Source organism: Galeopterus variegatus, unplaced genomic scaffold, assembly GCF_000696425.1.
Source record: "Galeopterus variegatus unplaced genomic scaffold, G_variegatus-3.0.2 Scaffold3973, whole genome shotgun sequence".
Taxonomy (NCBI): Eukaryota; Metazoa; Chordata; class Mammalia; order Dermoptera; family Cynocephalidae; genus Galeopterus; species Galeopterus variegatus.
Genome location: NW_007730084.1, coordinates 119,705 through 132,235, shown reverse-complemented (window position 1 = coordinate 132,235; position 12,531 = coordinate 119,705).

Sequence of the window (12,531 nt, the reverse complement as noted above, 5' to 3'; positions counted from 1 at the left end):
AAAAAAAAAAAAAAAAAAAAAAAAAAAACAAATCAATTCACTCACAAACACACACACACACACACACAAAAAAAAAAAAACCGGGGGGGGGGCGGGGAAGAAGATATAACAACTATACTTTCATGAAGTTACTACAACAAGCAAACGGAAAAGACATTCTTGGGGGGGAGGGGAGAGAGGGAGGAGGGAGGGAGGTGTCGGTGATGGGCCATAATAATCATATACAGTGTATATTGACAAAATAAAAATTAAAAAAAAAAAATACCATAATAGGGGAATCCATGTGTCAACAGCTAAAAGGGTCTAAATAGCCAATTAGTTTTCAAATAATTTTCCTTGGTCAGGCTTTGTTCATTCTTCTTTCAGAGTATTCAGTCTACTGTATTTTCAACAGAAAATGAGTTGAAAAAATAACGACAGTTAAAAGCAGCTGTTTTGGGCCGGCCCGGTGGCGCACTGGAGAGTGCGCCGCTTGGGAGTGCAGCGGCGCTCCTGCTGAGGGTTCGGATCCCATATGGAGACTGGTTCCCGCTCACTGGCTGAGTGCGGTGCGGGCGCAACACCAAGGGTTGCTATCCGTTGCCAGTCCCCGGTACGGGCACAACACCAAGGGTTGCTATCCGTTGCCAGTCCCCGGTACAGGTGTGACACCGAGGGTTGCGATACCGTTACCAGTCAGTAAAAAAGACAAAAAGGAAAAAAAAAAAAAGCAGCTGTTTGGATACCTATATTACCACCCAGTTTAAGAAAGGGAAAAAAAATAGGTGAAAAAACTAGTCTTTTTTTTTTTTTTTTTTTGTCCTTTTTGAGACTGGCCACACCACACTCAGCCAGTGAGCGCTGTGAGCACACCAGCCATCCCTATATAGGATCCAAACCTGTGGCGGGAGCGCCACTGCGCTCCCAGCGCCGCACTCTCCCGAGTGCGCCATGGGCTTGGCCCTTGTTTTGTTTTTTGATTTAATGTCTTCTAGCATGTAAACTACTATAAAGAACTTTTTGGTAGTTTTAGTTTTCTCAAAGAAAATGTCTCTCCTGTGTTATTCACAGTAACATGAGTTTCCCTGGAAGAGACCTTTGGTGAGAAGTCGGTGACGTGTGGAACAGGACAGAATGGAAGTAGCTCAGCTGATGGCCATGCGGTCCTGGGGCTGGCGGCACCACGTGGAGTCCTGACGAAGCTCCCGTCCTCGACTGCCAGACACTAGTCATCATCTGGAAACAAGAGGGTGCAGGCTCCTCAAAGCGACTCCATTCAGTGACAATCGTGGAAGAATCAAGGACATTGGATCATGCCTGATGCCACCCCAAATGGCTGACATGCGGGAAAATTGCAGGTAACTTCTCTGAATCATATACTTAACATAATGACAGATAATTTATATTTGGTCTTTCTAGTACATATTATCCAATTACTATCTGTCCTCTCTAAACACTTTAGCCCATGCATAGCTTGGGCTAAACACTCAAAATGTTGTGTTTTTTGGGAGGCTCTGAAGGAACTTGAAGTTTGCAGCTGAGGGGATTCTGCTGCTGAGCTGGATTTGTGTGTGATTCGTGGAGCTGAAAACCATGAACAGGCTGAGTATTGCCAGCTTAGGAGGCCACTGGGCCAGCATTTTGTTCTTCTTTGGAAAAGGGAAGACTGCTTTCTGCTAAACACATGGATTAAGGAGTCTTTGTTAGATTACAAGCATATGAAACCTGCACACTGAGCATGCAGCCTCCTGCTGGGCTTCAGTCATCAACACGCGAAGGACACAGTCCTCTGCTGTCCTCACCATGACTGACGTGCTCACGGACGCTGCGCAGGACCTGCAGACCCCACAGCTGCAGCTGTAGCTCAGTGGTCGTGCCTCATGGGGTGCTGTGCTGGGACACCATAGAACACAGGGAGGAAAGGACTTACGGGACCAGGGACATGAGCGATCATGAAGCTTAGGAGGTCAATTGTTAATTAAAATAAACTAACAAATAGACAAAAAAATAAAATGTTGACAAAACCTAACAGGCCTACATAAGTATATACCAAATATCACTGAGTAATAAAGTCTTAGAGACGTGGAGGATTCTACGTTACAGTTTCCCAGACAGTGCAGCCTGTGTCCCTGCACACGGACGCCTGCCACAAACTCACCCAGCATTCACTGTCACAGGATACGGAGCTCCCAGCAGTCACCCACCAGCAGCCGGTTCTTAGTTATTTGAATTTTATTTGTAATTCTCTAAAATGTGTCTAAATGTGTCTAAATTTTTCTACCATCCTGCACTCACTGTAGACAGTATCGTGCTCAAATTCCTCCCTCCTTCCTCCTTCCTTCCTTTTCTTCTTTCTTTTGTTCTTGTGTGAGCACATCTAAGTGCATTTTCAAGGTATTTTGGTAAACATAATGAGCCACAATTGTAAAATAAGAGTTTGCTGAAATGCCAACACCCCATCCTATGTCTGTGACAATGTGTGGTTCTGAACCCATCAAGTAAGTTACTTTATGCATTTATTGAATCATTCAGCAGTATTTTGGCCACCATTATGTGCGTGCCATCATGATGGGTCCCCAATGTAAGAAGTGAAGCCAGAACAGACTGGGATCCCGTCCTGGGGTTCATCCATGGCCCTCACGCTGGCCTTTTTGGGAAAGCCTGTGATCACCAGCACATCCCTTCTCACTGGCGATGATGCTGCAGTTAAGTCTTCCTCTTGGCACTTCCCGGGTCCCCCTTTTCAGCTCCTTCTACATTTTTATGTCTCCTGTGAGTCTCTCAGAAATACCATTTTTCCTTTTTGAGAAATGCCATGTTTTCATCCCTTATTCCAAAGGACATGGTCCTGTGCAGGAAAAATCACTGTTCCTTTATGGGCAGAAGGTCTAGGCTTGGGCAACTGCACGTGATTACTGCCTGTCTGTGGGAAAGCCCGGACTTCCTAAGGTGGTTCTTCTTCTAAATACTTGTGAAAACCTCTGTCCCTGAGAGCTCTGATAAAGACCCAATGGAACAATGCTTAGAGTATCACCCAATCAAGTTATAAGTTTCATCATTATTTACTCATGTTAACCTGAAATTCTAATCTCACCACCTTTTAACCTGTAAATCTTTCTGAATTATTTTCAATTCAAAATGTCACATTTTTCATGAAGTGACCTAAAATATCACCAACTAGGTATCATGTCTACCTGGTGGGAGTGTCAGGACACTTTGCTCCTCCCGTAAGAGACTAGACTGTGCACGTGCATTGGCTGACTTCCCCCGTGGGGCAGGGAGGCCCTGAGACGCTCCTGTCACTTCCCAGCGTCCTCGCAGTTCCTGCATAGCCCATGGCACAGCAGGCGTCACCAAATGCATCAGTAATTAAATAGAGGCATGGGCTTTGAAATGTGCAATTTTCTCCCGGCCTTCATGGTAAGGGCTTTCATATAGTCAGTACAAGAAAAAAGATCATTTGATGTGGGCAGTTTGAGACAATTTTTAAACTTAATAATTTTATTCATGCACAGTGTAGTTTTTAAAATAGCATGAATACATACAAGGATACTTCGAAAAGTTCATGGGAAAATGGAATTGAAACTTAACACAAGGGCCGGCCCGGTGGCGCACTGCTACAGTGCACCGCTTGGGAGCGCGGTGGCGCTCCCACCGGGGTTCAGATCCCATATACAGACTGGTTCCCGCTCACTGGCTGAGCGAGATGTGGGAGCAACACCGAGGGTTGCGATCCGGTTGCTGGTCCCGGTCCGGTACGGGTGCAACACTGAGGGTTGCGATCCGTTGCCGGACACGAAAAAAGACAAAAAAAAAAAAAAAAGAAACAACACAAATCTTCCCATGAACTTTTTGATTTGCCCTCTCGTGGATCATTAGTACAGTCCACTTTCATGATCTGGTGTTTTTTCCAATGGCATTCTAAAGATGTTGCTTGTTTTCCCACAATTTCTACATAAGAAGTTTTATTCAATTACTAAGCAACTTTTGAAATTAAGTCTTCATAATTCCTTGTTACATAGGATGAAAGGTGCTCTGTATACTTGGAAAATATATAGGAAAAACTAACCTAGAGATGGACACCGCACGTGGTGTCTTGAGAGTAGGTGGGGTGGTGCCTCATTTCCTGCATCGTCCCAGCGTCTCAACACTCGGACCAATTTTCAGTCTCCTCCGGTCTTGCTCCCCAGCATCTGGTCTGTGCGGGACACGCAACAGGTCCTCAGCAGACATTTGCAAGGTGAACATTGCCTTAACCACCTGAGCAACCATCACACTAGTAGGTCAGGTACTGGCCTGAGTTGAGGAGAGAAACTTTAGGAAGAAGTTGTGTTTTGTGTTGTTTGAATGGGTTTCCTTGACCGTGACTTCACTTTGGTTGGGAAGACGAGCCCCTGCCTCCCCCCTATTTATCTTGTCATCCCTACACACGTTTTCCTTCCTCCATTCTCTGCTTGTTTGGTTGGACGCTACTCTCATTTTTCTACTTTAGTGCTCACAAGCTTAAGGCAAAACTTCTAAAAAGCATGGCAACGATAAATCAGCGGTTGAAGCTCAGCTTTGCTTTGAAGAACAGCAAATGCTGCACATTCCACATGCTGTATTTGTAAGGAAATTGGAAAATTTCCAGGGCAATTAGAATCAGGATATGATTTAAAGGTCTTGACTCTCTCCAGAACCTCCAATTTCCAGTCCCTTTAAAATAGTTGAGTTGACCTCCAGCCAGTGTCCATATGACGATTCTAACCCTGCCAGGTTGGAAGATCTGCCCGGAGAACTCCCCATGGGGCTTGGCCGTGGAATCACATGGCTTTTCAAAACCAAAGTCCCAAAGCACAGTCTTTGCTGAAAGGTTCTGCGGGTGCGTGTTGGTATAGACAGGCAGCCAGGGGTGTGTGGAGAACTGAAGGCTGGGCTCATGCGCAGTGGTGGCACCTGCAGCCCAGCTCAGAGAGAGCAGCTGCAACAGCTTTCCTGGGAGACCAGGGCAGGGCAAGGAGCAGAGGGGATGGGGTGGGGAGTTGTTTCTTCTCTTCCCACTGACCCGGTGCAGGGACATATTACTTCTCTCACGCATGAGTTAAAATCTTTCTAAGTGGTCTTCCTATGACTCCTTCCTATTTTGCTCATACAAAGCAGATTTGTCTTTCCAGAGAAGGGTTTTGGTCACTGAATCCTAGAATCTCCCCATCAGAAGGCACCATGTCAACAACCGTCCTTTCAGTGCAGTTGGGTACTTGAATGAAGTGACTTCATGATCCAAGTTCAAAGTTTCTCAAAATAGGGCCCATGTCCACCTGCTTGAGGATCACCTGGGGCCTTGTTAAAATGCATACGCTCTGTCCCCACTGCCATCGCACTGACTTCCAGCTTGGTCGTCTGTATTCTTAACCAAATTCCCAGGAGAGCCCTACTCACCCCAGAGGTAGGGAGGCATGGACAAAGGTGATCCTGCTGTTGCAGAAAACTCTAATTATCAGACGATTCTTTCTTTCTGGGAACTAAGTCTGTCTTCCTGCAAATTCCCATCGTTAGGTCTAGTTCTGCACAGATTGTTGCCTTACAGTGAGAGTCTCTGCTTTTGAGGTATGGCAATCAGGGTGCAAGCCAAAGAGCACAGCTGAAGGAACTAAGTGGAAGTGAATATGCAGAGTGTGGGGGAAATTAAGGAACCACTGAGGGATGGCAAGACACTCAAGATCTAGAAGCAGCGGGAGCAGCCAGCACCCAGGTCAGAAAGGAGGGAAGGGAAACGGGGCCATTGCAGGAGCTGGTGGGAATCGATCCACGGGAGGCACAGCCCCTGCGCTGTCCTGGTGTGACTGGGTGGGGCAGGACAGTAAAAACACGCTCAACCTCTAGTCCTTCCCACCCTCTGATTTCTTGCTGAGGCTTCTGATCGGCTAAACCCAGTTCTCAGGGACAAAGGAGCCTGGTGGGGTCATGTCCAGGGGTACAAAGCAGAGCAAAATGGGGGAGAGAAAAGAGCTGGAGAGCAGAGGGGAGTCCCCAGCAAAACATCCTTTCCTCCAGGAAGCCTCCCTGATTGCCCCAGTACACCTGGTCCTCTGTGCTATGACGAATATTTTATTTTGTCTGTGCATCTCTTCTAACTTAAATATTTTGCTTTTCATTTAATTCTCATGTACATATCTTTTTCCTGTGCTACATGATTGTATAACTTTGAGGCCAGAACTCTTTTCTTATTACTGTGTACTCTTAGTATCTGATGCATATTGAGTTATTAATATTTATGGAATATGTGTGTAATGAATAAGCATGATTGAGTCATCTAGGTTACTCCAAGTTCAGGAGATAAGAGAGTAAATTTAGATTTCATAATAAGTCTCACGTGAAGATTGGAGTTAAATGAAATATCCTTTTATACTATGAAGAATAGATGCATGAGAATCCCCTTAATCATTTTTCCGGTTAACATAAAGTGATTTCTATGAGACTTTCCCATTGCTCTCTCTCTGCAACTACTAATGGACAAGGAATCATTAATTCTTCATTTACATCCATTCGTCCAAACAGTTATGTAGCAACTGCATACTGGGTGCTTTGAGGGAGGCAAACTACAAACATGGCAGGTGTTGCAAGGGGCTGTACGGACATCCCCAGAGGAGCACATGGAGGCAGATGTGGCTGTGGGGAAGTGGGGGTGTCAGGAGGATGATTTCAGAGTGAATGCATGAACTGTCACAAATGGCCACATGAATCCAACCTGAGGTGGCTCAGTGCCTCAAGGACCTGCTGTCTTTCCTGGTTGGCCCCTGAGAGTACTTTGGAGGAAATGTTCTGTCCCCCATTGATTGTCTTAAGAAATGTCAATGGAGACACAAGTTTCTGCTATGAGGCAGGACCTGGTGACCATGCCAGGAGGGGCAGGGTCTCCTGTCCTGTGACTTCCATCAGCTCTCCAGGAAAAGCTGTCACAACGAACATGTGCCTTAGGTAAATGCTTTACGCATGCTTTACACTCTCACCTTGATCAAGGTCCTGTAGTGCTGGCTTCCAAGTATGAAAGTGGCGAGGCTGCTGCCGACCAGGCCCCAGGAAAGGCCAAGGGAGAAATTACGGACATATCTTAACAGAGTCTGGTAAAATACAAATGCACAACTCTACTCCATTACCTAGTGGAATGCAATTTCTTTTTTTAGGGAAAAGAAATAATTTTCTGCTGTCTCGTTTAGTCTTAATTAGTGTTGAGGGGGCTCTTGTGTAAATAAAAGGAGAATATTTGGAATCTGCGAGTCTTGTGGGTTCAAAGACGATGACTTTAAAAATCTGAAGATTTGTATGAAACTTAGATAATCAGATATTGTACCGAGGTTGAGAGTTCCCTGGGGACAGATAATCTTTGTTGCTCCAGAAATGTTACAGGAAGAAGTCAACAAAAATTGGTTGAAGAGAGAGGGAACAAGAGAATGAACAATTCGTGAATAAATGGGTGGATTCTGTTAAAGCGCTGAACAGTTCTCAGGTGAAAAATCAACAACAGATCTGCAATGTAAGGCAGATGTATGGAAAACAGATAAAGCACAATCTTACTTGATGACCCAGGCATGGCAAAATGAAGTAAGTTCTTATTAGATTAGACTCATTAACACATCATATACATTGAAATGTACTGTCTATTCCTAAAAGTCAGAAAAAGTGAGAAAGAAAACTCAAAATAGCAACACCTTTCTAGCTATACATTATCACAAGCCCAGGGAGCTGTGCCTTGTGGGGTCCATGTTGTCTTGTGGTTCATATGATCCTGTGGTCCTATGGTCCATGTGGTCCTGTAATCCATGTAGTTCTGTGGTCCTGTGGTCCATCTTGTTCTGTGGTCTTGTGGCCCATGTGATTCTGTGATCCTATGACTAATGTGTCCCATGTGTTCATGTGGTCCTATAGCTCTGTGGTTTATGTGATCTGTGTGGTTCATGTAGTCCTGTGGTTCATGTGGTTTCATGGTCCTGTTATCCTGGAGTCATGTGGTTCTGTAATCCTGTGGTCTATGTGGTCCTGTGGTCCCTGTGATCCTGTGGTCTATGCAGTCCAAGCAGTCCTGTGGCCCATGTGACCCTGTGGTCCATCAGGTTCTGTGGTCCTGTGATCCATGTGGTTCTATGGTCCTATTATTATGGGGTGAAATGATTCTGTGGTCCCAGTGGTCCTGTGGCCCATTTGGTTCTGTAATTCTGTGGTCCATGAGATCCTGTGGTCCCGGGGCCCCCATCATCCATGTTATCTATGTGGTCCGTGTTATCCATGTGGTCCTGTGTTCCTGGAGTCCATGAGATCCTGTAGTCCATGTAGTCCTGTGGTACTATTGCTCATGTGATCTATGTGGTTCATATGATCCAGTGGTCCTGTGGTCAATGAGATGCTACAGTCCATGTAGTCTTGTGGTCCATGTGGTCCTGTGGTCCATGTGGTTCTGTGGTCCTGTGGTCCTGTGGACCTGTGGTCCCTGTATTCTTGTGTGCCTGTGGTCCATGAGATCCTGTAGTCCATGTAGTCCTGTGGTACTATTGCTCATGTGATCTATGTGGTTCATATGATCCAGTGGTCCTGTGGTCAATGAGATGCTATAGTCCATGTAGTCCTGTGGTCCATGTGGTTCTGTGGTCCTGTGGTCCTGTGGACCTGTGGTCTCTGTATTCTTGTGTGCCTGTGGTCCATGAGAGCCTGTAGTTCATGTAGTCCTGTGGTCTTATTGCCCATGTGGTCCATGTGATCTATGTGGTTCACATGATCCACTGGTTCTGTGGTCCATGAGATGCTATAGTCCATGTAGTCCTGTGGTCTCATGGCCCTTGTGGTCCATGTGACCCATGTGGTTCATATAGTCCTGTGGTCCATGTAGTTTTGTGGTCCTTTGGTCCTGTTGTCCCATAGTCCATGTGGTCCTGTGGTCCATCTAGTTTTGTGGTCCTGTGGCCCATGTGGTCCATGTAGTTTTGTGGTCCAGTGTTCCTGTGGTTCATGTGGTTCATGTAGTCCTGTGGTCCTGTTGTCCCATAGTCCATGTGGTCCTGTAATCCTGTGGTCCATGTGGTCCTGTGGTCCTGTAATCCAAGTGGTCCTGTGGTTTATGTGGTCCTGAGGTGATAGTTGCCTTGGGTCCATGTGGTCTATGTGTTTCATGTGCTCCTGTAGTCCAAGCGATTCTGTAACAGAGTTTAATATTATGGCAACAAAAGAGGCTGGGATTGAGGTCAGAGGCTACTGGTGCCTTCTTTCCATCTAAATCTGAAAAACTCAGCTCTGATGAGTGAGGCCATTGTGTTATCCCTGGACTGGAGGCCTTCTGTAGATGATGAGCTAAGGTTTCTGCTGTGGGTTGGATGCTTCTGAGAATGTTCTAGAAAAGCCCATAAGTTGTTTGCAAGAACAGAAGGGATTTTACACAAGAATCACTATGCTTCAAGTTTTTATTTGATTCACTTTGGCAGTCCCACCTTGCAGTCTGAGAAGTCCTTCAATGCAGATTTTCCTCATTCCCATGAAAAGAGATTATTTATTCTTAATTGCCCTTAACTCCAAGTTCTAGATGAAGCAGCATGGGTCCTTTTGTGAGTGTAATCATCCTTTATGCTCTTAAAAGCAATTTTTGAAGTTTATGAAATTGTTAAAAATCAATAGTAGTTCAATGTGGATAGCAAAAATGCATGTATCTGAGCCCCATCTGTCAGCCTAACAAGTGATGAGTCCAAATTTATAATTTAGTTTCTAAAGTCTAATAATCACCAAATGTTCAACCAGACCCCCTTGGCTAGTTGCCTTACAACAGAGACATGCAAATGAAATTCAACAGGAAAGATGAAGGGTTTTCACTTTGCCATAACAAAAATCAAATTTTCTCATCTTTCTTTATTCTCAAGAAAGAGCTCTCTATCATATTAACCAATTCACTTTTCCGAAAGATCCTGAACCTCCATTAAACACACAGGTGCATGTCTATATGCCAACGGACACAGGAACACACACATGTATGATGAGTATAAATAGACAAAATAATGCTAAAATATGTTATTCTCCTTGAAGATGCAGTAATATTAGTATTGTCTGAAGTAGTGATAGTTGGGGTATAAATTATTCTAGGCAACAGGTGAGATGCCTTTATTTCTTACCATTTAGTGTTTTTAAGTTTATAAACTTTATGTATTTTAGAGCAGTTTTATGTTTATAGAAAAATTGAGCAGAAAGTAAAGCGAGCTCCTGGTGTCCACATTTTGCCTTCCCCTATTATTTACATGCTGCATTAGTGACACATTTGTTACAGTTGATGAGTGAATAGTGGTATATTATTATTAACTAAACTTCATAGTTTATGTTATTCATCTTTATGTCATATGGTTCCATGAGTTTTGACAAGCGTGCAATGGCCTGTACCCACCATTATAGTACCAGGCAGAATAATTTCTCTGCCCTAAAAATTTCTTTCATTTATTCCTTCTCTAACACTCTTACTTCATGAAGATCTAAGATTCACATCTATCAAATTCTCTCTCTCTGAAGAACTTTCAACTTTTCTCACAGGGCAAATATTCTGGCCACAAATTTCATCAATTTTTGTTTGTCTGAGAAAGTCTTTATTTCTCCTTCATTTTTGAAGGATAATTTTGCTGGATACAGAATTCTAGGTTGATAGTTATTTATTTCTTCCAACACTTCAAATATCCTACCCCACTGTTTTCTTGCATGCATAATTTGTGAATGAAAGTCTAGTGTAATTTTTATCCTTGTTCTCCTCTAGGTGAGGTGGATTTTATTCCTCTGGATGCCTTTAAGACTTTCTCATTGTCTTTGGGTTTCTAAGATTTGAATATAATAAGCTTGTATATAGTTTTTTGGTATTTATCCTGCTTGATGTTTTCTGGGCTTCTTGGACCTGTGGTTTGATAACTGTCATTAAATCTGGAAATCCTTAGCTAACTATTACTTCTTCTAATATATATTTATATATTTTTCTTTTCCTTTCTTTTTTCTACTTCTGGTATCTATCACACAGATGCTACAGCTTTTGTAATTGTCCAACAGTTCTTGGACTTTCTGGTTTTTTCATTCTCTTTGCTCTTTGCCTTTCAGTTTAGGAAGTTTCTGTTGACACATCGGTAAGTTCTCTTGTTCTTTCTTTGGCTATGTCCAGTCTACTAATGAGTCCATCAAAGCATTCTTCAATTCTGCTACAATGTTTTTGATTTCTAGCATTTCTTTTTGATTCTTCCTTAGAGTTTCCATTTCTCTGCTTACGTTACCATCTGTTCTTGCATGTTGTCCACTTTTTCCATAGAGCCCTAACATATTGATCATAGGTTCTTTAAATCCCTGTGTGATAATTCCAAGATTTCTGTCAATCTGAATCTGGTTTGATGCTTGCTCTGTCTCTTGAGACTGTGTTTTTTCTTGTAGCGTGCCTTGCAATTTTCTGTTGGAAGCCAGTCATGATGTACTGGATTAAAACAGTGGAGTTGGACAGGTCTTTAGTGTGAGCTTACATATGTGTCTGACCAGGAGTTGGACAGTGTTCACTGTTCGTTGTGGCCATAGGTGTCAGGGCTAAAGTTTCCCCTAGTGTCCTTGACGGTGACCTTGGCAGGTGCTTCTTGCTGCCCCCCACTCCACCCCCAGTGATACAGGAAGGCTGTGGAGTTGGTATTTTCCTTCCCCCAGTGGATTAGGCTCTGCTACAGCCCCAGTTGGTCAGACTCTGGCAAGAGATTTTCCCTTGTGGTCCATTCTCCTAAGAAGAAAACAGTGTTCTGTCCCCTGTCCCACCCACCCCCTTCTGGAAGCACAAGGGGATGGATTCTCTCTGATCTTCACCCTAAGAAACTGGTGGGGCTCCTGGAGGTAAAACTCATGGGAGTTATGCCCCCTACCCCATGGCTGGACCAAAAGGGCTTTCTACCTCTCATTCTTTCTACCCAGTCCCAGCAATTAGATTACGTGTTCCTGCCAGCGCTGGCTCCAGCTGTGGTTCCTTGTATCTGCCTGTCTGTCTCTCCAGTTTTCAGGACAGCAGTTAGCCCTGAGCCTCAATTCTCTGATGGATCTAAAAAATATTGTTATTTTCAGTTAGTTCATCTCTATACACATTAGACGAGAAACTAAGAAAATGTTATTTTTTTTATTTTCCTCTATAGCCTGCATTTCAAGATGTACTTTAAAAAGTATTCACTATTATTATTCCACCCAATTCCCAAATTTTGAAAAGTATTTTAAATTGTTTCATCCATCATTGGCTTTTTGCTTGTTAATAATTTATTTGTGTTTATGTTACAATGTTCTATACATTTGCATTATCTTACAGATCTTAACCATTTTCAGGTATATTTACTAAGTTTTATGTTTTTCCCACTAAGCATTTGTCAATCTTAATATCACCAAACTAAATACATAGTTCTAATTTCTGAGTCTGAAAATAGTAAATAATGTGGGAGCCTAGCTGGACTCAATCTCCTCTGACAGTTTCTCCCACGTCTTTACAAGCCAGATCATCCCTTTCAAACACAGTTCACAGCCCTCTTGGGGATGGTCACAAAGAAACACAAA